Consider the following 14,451-nt stretch of genomic DNA (forward strand, 5'->3'; position numbering starts at 1 on the left):
AATGATTATAAGAATACTGGTAACACATCCATTAGACGATGCTACAGTGGCTGTTTGAAGAATTGCTTGGCTTATGTTGATTTTCTCCTCTTCAGCTGAGATTTATTTTTGTTTACTGTGCGTTGTGAATATTCTTCTTTTGATACCTCTCTCTGATTACTCTTCAGGCTGTGGTTGTATTTGGTCACACTTCAACAGTCAAATTTTAAGTGTAGATTACTTATTGAGGCGTGTTGATGTAAAGTGTCATCATCACTCTGTAAAACTCATCCTTATCTTGTAGCAAAAGATAAATGTTAAGTTAGAAAGCCAAATTAAGTTCCAGTTCAGCTCGACTGTGCCACCTGGTGTTTCTTTCTCCATCTGGTGAGGCTCTAAGCTGGGACTTCAGGAGAAAGCTAACAGCGGGGAAGGAGTCGCTGATTGGTTTTGGAGCAGCGTGGAGACCATCCACTCGTTCAGCACAGCGACTGTCTCCTCTTTATGGATTCGATTGAGCTGTGTGGGTGAAGGGATGCTGACAGTGCTGCTCAGGGACCTTACGCTTTCTGAGGTCCAACACTAAGGACAAAATCACTTGCTGCCTATTCCATCTCTGGCCTTCCCCACGTCCCTCAGTGTCACCCTCTGACCTCTGTCACTGTACACACAGAAAAGACCTGATAGTCAAGGTTTACTGATCCTGCAAAATTAAAGAGCATAACTTTTCTTAATGTTTTTCAGCGTTCAACATATTTTCAATGTGCTGATAATTAGGCTCTTGTTTTAGAACATCTCAACTACTAAGTTGTTGAAATCAAATGTCAAATTATCACCCTGTACTCCATCACATCTTGTAGTTTTACTCCTCAATATAAAATTTTAAATTTTTAATAGAAAAAAAAGTCACTTCAGAAAACGCACAGCATACTAAGCTGGAACAAAACTTGACGTCATGCTACTTGCAGTTTCATACTACAATACTGATCACGAAATAGCTTTAAATGCATAGTGTAATGTCTTAAGTAATTAAAGTATATTCATTCATAAATTTGATAAAATTTGAAAAACATCCAGACAAACATAATCCTGCTCTTTGAAAATGTACAGAATGATGCAAAAGATCATGAACTAATAACTGATATGCAGTGTAAAATGCAAAACAATATAAAGTCTTAGTTAATTAAAAAATGAAGCTGGAGAGACAAAATGAATACAGATGTTATTTTCAGTCTTTGGATGTGTATACTTCTAAAAAAAAAATCAAGTCTTATGTGACTTATGCTGAATTTAAAGCAGCTGGAGTCAATCAAGTTATCGAAGGCTGCAACACTTTCATATCCACAAGACAGCAACTAAAAGCACACTCTTAAGAGCGATAATCCTTGATTCAAAATCATCTGTCTCCTCACAAGCTGTGCAGGTGTCATTTTATTCCTCCAATACTTCCAATCCGACAGGCCCTCCTGTCCCAACGCTCCCTGAACAAATAGGAGCTGTAGATTTGACCCGCTTGGCTTGGTAGTGATGCACTATGACTCTGGACAGCTGTGGGTGAGCCCCCACCCCTCCTCTCCCTCCCAGTCAGCACAATCAGGCCTTGGTTGTAATCTGCATATGGACCAACAGATGCTCACGTCTCTGCTTGTGTTTGCACATTTCTCAGGAATGCTTTGCACGTTGTTCCCCCTTTTATCTTAAAAGCCAACTCTTAACACATGCCCCAAATCCAGCAGAAGGTTTAACAGTAAAAGAAAGCATCTGTATGTTGTTTACACAGCAGCCATGTTGGTGACAGCTTATTGTGAATGAAAACCCCTGAAACCAAAGCACGTACGGCAAAAAGTGATGAAACACAGCCCGGGGGCTACACAGGGGAATACATTGGCTACTACAGTCCCCTGGTGACTGACCGACTAAAGCTACTGAATCCTGGATTGAGCCCACATGTGACAAAACACACCTGTTACAGTAGGATGCTTATCACGAGTATCATTGTGGAAAAATGCTGTCCAGTGGGATCTATGAACTTACAAGTGCAGCAGAGACACAGTAAACCCGTCAACACTGGCAGAGTAATCCTTCTATCTGAATCTCACATAACAAGCAAACAAGGAGGAATAATGGAGATAATCTCAACATGAGTGGGCTCAACATGTTGAACATTTAGCAATTTACTGAGGTAACTGGGATTAGGTTGGATTACTCTTCTCTATTTGCCCTTCCTGCGTTTTATCTGCATCTACCTGCTGACCAGAGAAGGGAGACGCCAAAAAGGAGTCCTGAAGCTGACTGATATAAGTAATCATCCATTTTCAAAAGGTGGCCTTTTCACAGTCAGAATGATAAACTAAAATGCTGCAAATCATCATTACAGTAAATAAGTTATATAAAGAGAGAAAATCCAACATTTTAAAGTCATTTAAGCTTCAAAGTTAAGTGACTTAAATGTGTTCTGAGATAAAACTGCTGCTAGCATTAGCATTCAGGTACCTCCTAGCTAACATGGGTGAAAGCTAATTATATTTTTTGCCAGAAAGTAGCTGAAAATGATAAACTCTTAAGTGGAATAAAATGTCATAAAAGGAAACGTATATACTCAGTGCTAATATATTGTACACTAGCTAGTAATTGAATGTTGGTTGTGGTTTAAAAGGTAAAGCAAATAGGTCGTGAAATGTGTTGTTTTCTATCAAACATGTAAGGAAGAGGATGAGGGTCACTGAAAAATGGTTTCGTTGTTGAGAACAGTGTGAGACATTTTTTTCTGAGATGAAAGTCAGTGCTCTGTGTTTAACTGTATTTTCAACGTCATCATATTTTCAGCTTTCCACCAAGCAATGATACAACTATTTGTCATAAGTTACATGTACAGTATCTACAACCTGAAACACAGCAGTTCAACAAACAACAACAAAAATGTTTTTCTTTTTACTCAAAGTGAAAATGGAAAAATAAATGGCTGTGGAGTTTGATAAATGAAACAGCTTGGTGGTTTAACAGCACCCTCACATGGCACTGCTGGATTCTCCTATCATAGAAGGCAGGTTAAAGATCACAGAGACAAAGATAAAAGGAGTCTCCTACAGACTAATACAAATCCAAGAGGGGGAATGAAAGTCTGTCAGTATGTTACAGTTGAATGTGGGTCAGATTACTCAAAGCGTGTCAATAAGTGAGGGAGTACATGTTAGCAGATGGGATGCCAGGGCTGTAGAACTGAGCCTGAGGACTTGGACTTGATCGTCAAAAATATGGACTTCAGACAAGACTAAGTACAACATCGAAGACAGAACAATCAAACATAAATATGTAAGTGAGACATCTTTATTATGGGTGTTCAGGGAAGATGTGTGAAACCATCTTTATCAACTTTAAAATAACATAATTGAATTCTTGGAAGCATTAAGACACCTGGAAAGTTTTTATTAGCACTCTTTACTCGAACAAGCCTGCAAAGACTATTTCATTAGACTACCTTTAACTGCCTGTCGTGCTAATTACACCCTATACTTAGTAAAAATAACATTCTTGTTCCTAAGATTTTGCCTCAATAGTAACAGATCTTTACTCAGCAATTACTTACGAAGCTACTTATTGCAAGAACTTCTTATTGGTGAAAAAGTGGATCAAAGTATGTTTTAGTAAAATTAACACCAATTTCAACCTCATTTTCTGTTTTCTTTTTGATATGATAGTGAATGATTTTATTGAATATTGTCCAATGTTAAGCTTAATGGAAGTCAATCAAAGTTAAACTGTGGCAGAGTTCATTAATTAATGTAGCATTAATTAACAAAGGAACATTCAAGTGTATTGAGAAGGATACAAAGATTTACTTCTTACTGGATGTTTTTCCACCTGCATAATATTATCACCCTGTATGGATGGTATTAGTCACCTGGATGAGATCTGCTCTCTGTGGGTACAGGCAAATTTGAAATAAACATATTATGTTTCACAGGTATTTGCATCTGCTGAAAAAAGTGTTTTTATTTTTCTCATCCATCTATGATAATCATTTCCAGGTGCAGAGGATCCTGGTAGTGTGTGTGTGTGTGTGTGTGTGTGTGTGTGTGTGTGTGTGTGTGTGTGTGTGTGTGTGTGTGTGTGTGTGTGTGTGTGTGCGTGTGTGTGTGTGTGTGTGTGTGTGTGTGTGTGTGTGTGTGTGGTACTGACACTTGTGTAGGAACAACAGTGACCAAATCTGAGTATAATCACCCCCAAAACGCCTTTAATCCTTTCAACTTCCAAACAAAAATCCCTTCAGTCTTCACAGACTCTAATACTCTGTCCACCTGCAATGCAGCCTTCAGGTGAACAGTAGTCGAGGCTGTTTATGGACACCATACCCTACACCCACTTGAACATGGAAATAAGTGTGCATGCTGGATACACAAAGACCTCATGGACACGCAACGACAAAGAGTCCAGACTGCTTCCCCAGCATGAGATCATTACAAGTCTCCGCTGACCACAAGGAGTGATGGAAATTCAGCCACAGAGCTCTCCTTTCTCCCACTCCTTCGTTTCATCCACCCATCTGTTCACAATAGCTTCTTATTCATCCATCTATCATCTTGCTCTTCTGTCAGTTGTGTGTCTGTCTCCTGTCTCTCAGCATCATGTTGGATCTGTATCATATCCTCATGGCACTGCAAGACACAGCAGCACTCAATCGGCTCCAGACCGTCAAGACAGCAAGGCTACAAACACTCCCACCGAACCACGGCAAGTGCAGGGCACAGGCTTCATCCAAATTGTTAAATAATCAATGTGTTCCCATGGTAACCGGCACTTGCACAGTATTGGCTGGTGAGCCAGCTTAGCTGCCTCCCTCCTGCTTCACCTCTCAGGGCTCGCACTGCAGTTTATGCGGTTTGTGTGATTTCACATGCATTGCCATGGGCTGGATGTGCCTGAATGCCTTTGGTGCTGCCTGTTCCAATCACACACACACACACACACACACACACACACACACACACACACACACACACACACACACACACACACACACACACACACACACACATACACGGATGCACACTGGATTCTTCTCAAATCCATACATCATGTTTTACAAAATGAAACGCTGCAGCCAGTTTCCCTAAAGTCATGTTGAGGGTAAGAAGCTTAAATGTCAAACTGCTGTGTTCCAGGTTGTTACCTATCAAAGTCAAGTACTGACAAACAATTTCAATATCACCACTTCAAAATTAATCAGCATCTGAAAAGACACTAAAGTATAAAAAAAAAAAGAAGTAAAAATAAAGAGGGAAATATAGTCACACGTAAAAATAAGCTAATAAATAATAAATCATCAAATGACCATTTTGCTTTGGTGATTGTGTTGGCACTGACTGCTGAAGTTACTGCTGGCTAGATAAGACTCAAATCTATTACCAACATATGATAATGTGTTTGTTAAGAAAAAAAGAGGTGAACCCTTTGCAAATGGAGAGGTAGGAATTTACTTTTGAGTGTAAGTGAATCAGCTTTTAGAAAGTGGCTGAATGCTGAAATTAGCCATTGTAGAAAAAGGAGCCAAAAGGCTTGCAATTAAATAACCATTATAGGTTTACTTATATTTGCCAAGCCTGTCTCTTTCAGCATGTCTTTGATCTGACATGACTGTTTTACAGCTCATAATTTGACACAAAGATAGCAGTCCTTTGTCGTAAACACGGAACAATGACGAGGACGAACATCCCCGGCATGAACCCCCTTTTTTCCTTTTAAGTTTCCAAGCCCACTACTTGTTTCATATCTGAACAAACATTTAAGCTAACACTTTGCAACCCTAGCTAAGCATGATAGCAAACCTGGCTCTAAAGAAAGGTCATATAGTTTGCTCACCACCGCATCTAAAACTCATACAATTTAATATCATCTATTGATTTTTAATGTGTTCAGAAAAAGAAAAACAGTTCTTGTTCAAATGTTCATTTATTCTGCCACCAGGCTAGCTGTTTCTACTACCTGTCTCCAATTTCCTCCTAGGACAGTTTAGCTATTTGATTAGCTTAGCAATATATTTAATGTAAAAGCATGTGACAGATTTCTACAAGTTGTAAGATCCTTTTTCTCTCACATGATTTGTTAGCTGGGCATAATGCAACATGTCATGGAGGTCGCCATGAGGTGACTTCTCCTAAGCAGTCAGCAGTGGTGCAGTAAAGAAATGCTGGAAAATACACTAAGCAAACTAAATCAGACCCCACAAGAGGAAAAGTACTGCTTAAGATTCAGATTGAATTCTGCTGTCTCACCCCCCCCATATATACACACACACACACACACACACACACACACACACACACACACACACACACACACACACACACACACACACACACACACACACACACACACACTACGACACACTTTTATCACAGGTAGAGTTTGTAGTAGGAACGGAAGGATCTGAATGTGTCCAGTGAAGCCATGCTGACAGGGCAAAACCCCCTCCCTCCTTGGTGAACATTTCCACATCACTTCCTCCCTCGCCTGGCTCGCCAACATGGCAGCTCAGTCTCCAGTGGTGACATCGCAGTAAAATATGACAGTCAGCCCCACTCAGATGATGCACCCAGACAGTCAAATGATACAGCCAATGCTGAAGGAGGCTATTCCTGGGCCTACAGTCAGAGCTATTAGCAGATAAGAGAGCAAGAAAAAAACAACATAATGTTCTCCTGTACTGCGTTTATGCTTTCCTGCAGAATAAGGGATGAGAGACGCATTCAGTGTTGCTTCTGCTCTGATCCCCCCGGCTCTCATTGGCCTCTTGTAGGCCACGCTGCAGTCCAATCAATACTGACTCAATTACAATGCAACCAACATCTCATTCACGCAGCGGCCCCTGCGATGGAAGAAAGAGGAAAGGAGAGAGGCAAGGTGAGAGGAGAAGAAGTGTAACGGATGGATGGAGCTTAGAGGGATGAACACATGACACCAAGAGATGATTTTACTCAAAGCCTGCCAAACCTTGATGCTGCTTTCTTTGTCTGGAACAAAGGCAGAATAACGAGATGTAATAAAGAAAATCCCACAGCGATAAAGGTCAACTGCTTCTTCTCTCCTACTACAGCGCTGGAATTTATTTCAATGGCAGCCACAAGGAAATTAATTAGTCCCCCGATAAATTGGGGCCATTAATGCCTAAACTTTCCTGATTTGATGGTTATGATTGAGCATTTTGACTGTTTTTCTCCTCTCCCCCTCCCTCAAACACACTCAACAGACGCACGTTCATGAAACCATAATTACTGGCCCGTCACAGCTGTCAGCAGCACTCCCTCCTCATCTTTATGTAATATTACAAAAGCATGCTCTGGCTTACCTCTCTGCCATGCTGAGCAGCTCCGCACAGAGCAGAGCTGGCTAGTTTGACCTTCACGAGTGTAGCCACAGAGGGGAGAGCACTTAGTGTAACGAATATTCATGTATTGCTCGGGGAGACCTTCTACAAGTCTTAATGACTTATCAGATGGGGTGTTGCACCAAAGTTTTAAAATAACGAGACAAGGCTTTTGAATTTCATCAAAAATGTTGCAGACGGATCTTTAATCTATTAACGTTTGTTGTTGGACTGTCATTTTCTTTAAAAAACAGCTCAGCTTAAATAAATCCACCCAAATCTTTCAGATCAGCGGAAACTGAAGCTATGATGCCAGATTTCTTAAGTGACCATAACTTGACTTCTACTTACAAGTGATATTAGATTTTTAAAAAATTTCTCAGATTTGACTTTTAGTGATTCTGTAAACTGACAAAGTGGTGATGTGGAGGCCATTAACCCCTTGGTGATGGTTATTGTGAATTTGCGACACACCGCATCAGGTCTTGATACAGCTGAGATGTTCTTTTTTTTTTCACAACTGCCGATTGATTCATATTAAACACATACAAAGGATAGCATCAAATGCACTTTGTCGTAGAATACTGGTCAGAGGGTGAATTTGTTATTTCTCTCCATGTATATATTATGATTTAAAGGTCCCATATTATGCAAAAAATACTTTATTAAGTCTTATTAAGTCATAGTGAAATGTGTGGGTCTTTGGCTTTCCCCCCAGCCCACAAAATGTGATATTTAATGACAAAACCTGTACTTAGTAGTGCTTGTAAATGTAAAATCCTGACCTAAAACGAGCTGTTTGGATTTGGGGGATTTGCCGGTGTCAGCGATTCCCTTTTTTGACCAATCAGGAGGAAGTCTGACCTGATTGGTCCACCGGAGCAGATTACCCCGAACCCCCTCCCCGCCCACTCCCCTGCTTTGGTTTTTGGCTGTAAACAGCCACATAGTTCCATGCACAAGCTTCCCATCTCGGAAGAAGACAAGTCTAAGCGGCTAGAGTTCATTTATGAGAGAAATGTGCCAGCTACACTCAGTAAAACTGTGCATGTGCGTGCTAGTCATTTCACGGCCGACTGCTTTTCCAAAATTGGACAGTACAACAGAGAGCTAGCGAATAGACTGGTCCTGAATCCAGGGACATTACCAACCATCCATCAAGAAACCTCAGACCCTGGAAATGTGAGTATTTTAAATGCCCTGTGCTGTGGAGCAGATGTAAGAGCTTTTCCTCAGTGTCCCCCCTGTCTCTGTGTTAGCTTCAGTATGCTAACTTTAGCTGCAGTTAGCCTGTTGTTTTAGCCTGTAATGTTACAGTAAATGAGCTTCGCTGTTTTCTAAACATTGTGCACTCGGAGCTCGTGGCACCGTTCTCAATGACGTGTAAGAGTTGGGCGGTATCAGCGGTGGCTCATTTACATATGAAGGTCACGCCCACGAAATCAGAGTGTTCTGAACAGAGGAGCTATGAGAGCCTGGAAACAATGCTGCTGTGCTTGATTTATTGGCTTTTTGGACCAAAACATGTTACTACCATTTCATGAAGACACCAATGATCCATATTAAACTGCCGAAAAAGAGCATAATATGGGACCTTTATTTATATCAGTTGTTTTTGCTATCTTCAAATTTAAAATTTACACTCAATTTTGCATCTGTAAGAACACAAAACACATTTTTTATATAATTCTAAATTAATTCAGGCAGTAAGTGGTTAAGGTTCTGCCTCACAAACAGCAATAAAATAATCACCTGTCAAACAAACCATCTACACTCCTAATCAAGCCTAATGCTAAGCCTTTCTACAACCCAAACAGATGCTCTTACAATGACAGAAAGGAAGAAATGAGTTTTACAGGGTAAGACCTCAGCCAAGAACATGTTTGATTCAGCGGTTCTGGAGTCAGCCTCAAGTGGACACTCAAGGCACTGCAGGCCATTGCACTTATGTAGTGGTTTCTATTTTCAACACCAGAGGTTGCCTCTTGCTTAAAAATGATAGAATTTCACCAATTAACATATTCCATGTTCTTTGACTAAGTGTACATCCGACACACATCAATGTGATTCTTTTTTCTTCAGAAACATTTTTTAACACAAGTTGAACATTATTTGAAGCAAACGTATCAGCATTCGGTGGGTTAAAATAATTTCCATCTTAAAATTAGCTGCATCATCCTTCCATATGAAAAACCATGTCTGTTACAGGATAACAGGTTTAAATCAGTCACTGACTAACAGGATCTCACAGTCAACACCAATAGGCTTAATCATAAATTAACAGCTATGGTGAAAGTTAGCATGATAAAGGAAGCCTGTCACGTATGAGTGTCCTCAGTCCGCTTCACAAAATCCCGCCCCCACCACTTCCTCTACATCTGAGGCCACTGCAGCGTTACCTCACAGCTCCCGATGACTTGCTCCCCCTCTTATTCCTCAACAGAGAGAGCTGCTAAACTTGTTCAATCCTGAGTACCCTGCTGACAGTGTACAACCACCGCACACAACTCAATGCTGCCATTTTAAAGTCTCACCGTCATGTAGCATCCTCACTCAACAAGGGAGAAGAATTCAACTGCTGTGGTGTCATCATGGAGAGAAAAGGGATTCACGTTTCTGATCAGACTTTTCAGTCTTTGGTTTGTTCACGCTGAGTCTGCTTAACGTGTGAAGCTGCAAAGATGGTGATAATCTGTGGGTTCAGATTATCTGCATAGTTACTGAGACTACTGGCCTGAGTTCTGAAGATGATAAGGATCAAGAAATAAGGTCAAGTTGTGCATCAATGAGTTAAAAATGAAAGATTCTTGTTCGCTTTATCTTATCATTTCTGATGGAAACAAGGTACATGCTTGATTTGATGCACTGGTTTTCAGAAAACTGAATGTGTGCACCACGATGAACACGGAAATCTTTTCATACGATTTCTGACTTTTTCATTTCCTGGAAACACAAATAAAGAAGATAAGTCAGCCTGAACTAGAGAACAAAAGTAACTCTGTATCCAACTAAATGCTTTATCAAATTTTTGACTAAACTCCCTTCTGATGGATTTCCTTACCCAAGAGGGCAGTTATACATTTTGTCAGTCAAAATGTACTCTCATTTGGCACTTTCAGGTGCAGTAAACAATAAACAATGTATGTGACAAGTCCTTTCCTGAGCTTCTCAATTTTAAAGGTAACATACATGAGCAAAACACAATACCCCATTACAAGCTGGTTTATTTTTATTTTTTTAAGGGAAACTTTGCCTGTTAATTTAAAGCAGATGCTCTCAGGGTACAGAGATCTGATCCATCTAAAGGTGCAATTCGCAAAGCAAATTGTGCTAATGATATTTAAGCACAAAAACACCCACAAAGTTTTACAGCTCCACAAAGCTTTGTGCCCAGTTGTGACTGAGACAAGCTGCCACATCTCTACTCTGCAACTATACAGAGCTGCACTGTGAGCTCTCATCCTTACGGCCCTTAATTCTTTTCACATATAAGATGAACTGAATGGAAAAAGTAAGTCCTTACCACTGTATCGTGGAATGGATTCAGGAAAGTTGCAACACAAGTTTTGAAATTAGAAAACAAATTACTTCATGGTGCAAGCTAGCAAAAAAGAGCTTGTTCAGATTGAAATAAAAACACTGCATCATATGTGCAGAGGCTGAGCTACAGACTGATCCGGATTGATTTCCGCTCCTAATCGTTATAAAAAAAGTAACGTGAAAATTACATTTAGATACTTCATGCACATCTTGATTGTTTAGGTTATTCAGATGAAAAGTTTAAGGGTATGCTTACAAATACCGCAGCGCAGTTTCCACTGGCTCTCAGCAGAAATTACAATGTTTCCAAACTAAGCACAGTTGTTGACTTCAGCGTCAGGAAATTTGGGAATATTTCAAATTAGGTTTATTTGCATTGGAGGGAACCCTTTTGGCCCCAATAAATACATGTCAGAGAGGCTATTTGCTCTGCAGCTGTTATGTAGCACTTAACCCTTTGCCCATGCTTAGCAAGTCAGACGATGTTGTCAGACTATCAATTTATTATAATTGTGTCATTATTAACTTATTGTCTTTACAGAGATATTTGAGAGGATCAATTTCAAAGCCAGCAGACAGTTAGCTTAGCAAAAGGACACCGAGCTCTGTCCTAAGGTCACAACATGTTTCTTGGACAGACATGACAATAGTTGAATCTTTTCTTTTTACTTTTGATATGTTGTCGTCTGTCTTCATTTGTCTTAGTTGACTTGTTAATTCTCAATCTCATCATCTTAAAGAGTTACAGGAAGCAGCGTAAAAACTAACAATCTGAAATCATGCGCCACCTGAAACACACCAGATGGTCTACAGTACTTTGTGCTTTGTCAATGAAAGCTCTCTCTCTCGTCTAATTCACTTCTGTCACTTCTTCATTTCCCTCGTTCCTTTACCAAGTACCCCAGAACACAATCTTCAGAGTTGCAATTAGACCTTTTCTATTTTAAACGTCTTTCTTTTCTTTCAGCGGGGAACACTGGATCGTGATTCTGCTTCATGAACCCTGTGATGTCACAAACAGTCTGTCCAGAGGCCTTGAAAATCTGCAGCTCGTCTGATGCGCTTCATGGCAAACACCGACAAGAGGTTTTCTCTCGTTTCTTGTCACAGAATTAAATAACTTACATGCCTTTAACCACAAGTGAGTAATTATACTCAGAGTTGATCTGTTTGTTATATTTTGCACAAGATTAAATGGGAGATAGCTGCTTAGCATGTGCTGCTTCACAAATTGAAATCATGAGACAGCAATAAAACCACAGAGAGAAAATACAGAGTGCTTAGAGCTCCACTGTAAAAGTACTGGAGTGAAAATAGCAAGGCTAACTTTGACCCAAAGCACAATGAAACCATTGGTCAAATTCTCATAAGGGGGCTCAGCAGGTCTGTACAGACAGCTGCAGGGATCCTCCTGTCATGGTCGAGGCTCTGTGCCTTTCTATAAGCTCCACTCAGGGTACGCCCACATATTCACATGTCTCCATTCACTACCCGTGCTGAGTTTTGGCTCACAATGAGAGTAGGTGTTGAAAGTGATAAAGAATTACAGTAAGTAGGACAACGAGGCAACAGAAACAAAAGCTCTAGTTTCTCTGTGATAGTTACGAATACATGAGCACATTTATCCATATGCTGGCAGATTTAGTGCCAAACAGCAGAGAGGAAAAAAAACAGGGCATTGTTTGAAACGTTTGTAGCACTTAAGTGATTGCCAAATCAATCTGCCTCCTGTCGAGGGTCCAGATTTGCCCTTCTTGTCTGCCTACCTCGGGTTGTGTTCAGGCAGGACACACCGTACCCGAAAGGATGGATGACACAAACACTGATCGGAAAACACTAAGCATTTCAAGGCTGGGAGGCTTTCAACAGAGGTTCCTGTGATGAAGCACAGGAACCGGCCGGCTGTCGGACGTATTCTGTTGGACAGAATACACAGACTCCCACCACTCAAACACAGCATTAATACGACAAGATGAGTCGCCATCTTCCCAAAACAAGTTGGTCCAAACTAAAACAGAATAACTACAGAAACAACTACAACCACAGCTGAAGCTGAAATAACTCCATGATAGGTTATCTTGTTGGTTATTTTCCTGATTAGTTGATTGTTTCTTGAGATATACATTCCAATATTCCCTGGCGTAATTGCTTAAACTTTTCAACAAATATACCTAAATGCTCAACTGTATTTAGGGATGGGTACTGAATTCGGTACTTATATAGTTGCTGCCCAAATTCAATCTGTAGTACTGAGTACCGATTCACATAAAATCAAACAGTACCACATTCATACCTGCCAACATTAGACTCTGACAAACCGGGAGAGGGTTAAAGGGTTAAAAAAATGGGAGACTCCTGCAGAAAACAGGAGTATTGGCAGGTACGACCATCCTTGTGACTGTGAGGGAGTAGAAGAGTAGGCAATTTTCCATGCTGGACATGAGATATATTGAGATATATAAATATTTTTAATTGAAAAACTTTGAGTTTTTATTATTACACAAAATTAACCACAACACCACAAACAAGAGTACAGAAAATGGGTACTGTTGAGTACCGATACCAAATGCCAGGTACCAGGCATTGGTACCATGTTGTTTCAAATGTAAAAGGTAAACTACTTTCCTTTAAAAATTTTGTATCATAAACATTATTCTGCATCTGTTTTCACAAGTGTAAGCCAGATGCTACAAGAAATGTGTTACTTTTTTAGATCTGATTATTTTTGACATTCTTGAAACCTGATTTTGTTTGGTATAATGAATTTTAAAAAAATAACCGATTATATTTGGACAAAGAAAATACAGTATAAGAATAGTGTTGGCATTCTTGAGATGATATTCAGCATTGAAAAGAGATACAACTTTTTTTTTTCCCAAAGCTCATTTAAAAAAAAATCATCATAATTGTTTTTATTTTGTTATCAAAAAGGTGCAATAAACATGCTTAAATTTAGAATAGAATGTCATAGAAAAAAAACATATCTATGACACAATATAAAAGTAGAGGTAAAACAAGATTAAGTTAAATAAGTTAAAGAAAGTATTAAACAGTTCAGGTCATTTTTGTGGGCTGGTCACTTAGTGGTTATTAGGATTGCGGTGGTGTTTGGTATTTAAAAAGACCTTTGGCCAGAGACTCCAAAGGCTCAAACTGACAAGACAGAGGATGGGAGCTGTCTGTCAGGAAGCTTTCCTCCTCATCCTGTATGTGTAAGTGTCTGCCTATAAGACATGAATCCTTTGGAAAGGGGTGTGTCCAATTTTCAAAACACACAGGAAATTTTATTTTTCTCATTTTCTCATGGCACAGTCTCATGTTTGGGCTCAAATCATCCAGTATTTATTTTTCATTTGAATCTATTAAAGCTGAACATTGCTGCAGTAAGTCTGCCATGCCTAATTTTTTCAACCTCTTGAGACCTGGCTTTAAACACCACCTAAAAATTGTTGGTGAATTCGTGGACTGATGTTGCATCATTCAGAGCCCCCTCCTCCTTCCTCTCTCCCTCCCTCCCCTCCTGCATCCCTGCCTGCTGAGAAATTCTAGTGAGCATATGCAGGGCTTGG

General features: G+C 39.9%; 1 protein-coding gene across 6 annotated transcripts in view; it reads right to left on the reverse strand.

Annotated features, from left to right (window-relative positions):
* dlg3 (discs, large homolog 3 (Drosophila)) overlaps positions 1–14,451 on the reverse strand; it is a 93,062-nt gene that overhangs the window by 33,476 nt on the left and 45,135 nt on the right. The gene's annotated exons all lie outside the window — the stretch shown is intronic.

This window comes from Halichoeres trimaculatus, unplaced genomic scaffold, assembly GCF_033239565.1.
Source record: "Halichoeres trimaculatus isolate MK-OKI-2021-1 unplaced genomic scaffold, fHalTri1.1 fHalTri1_scaffold_7, whole genome shotgun sequence".
Taxonomy (NCBI): Eukaryota; Metazoa; Chordata; class Actinopteri; order Labriformes; family Labridae; genus Halichoeres; species Halichoeres trimaculatus.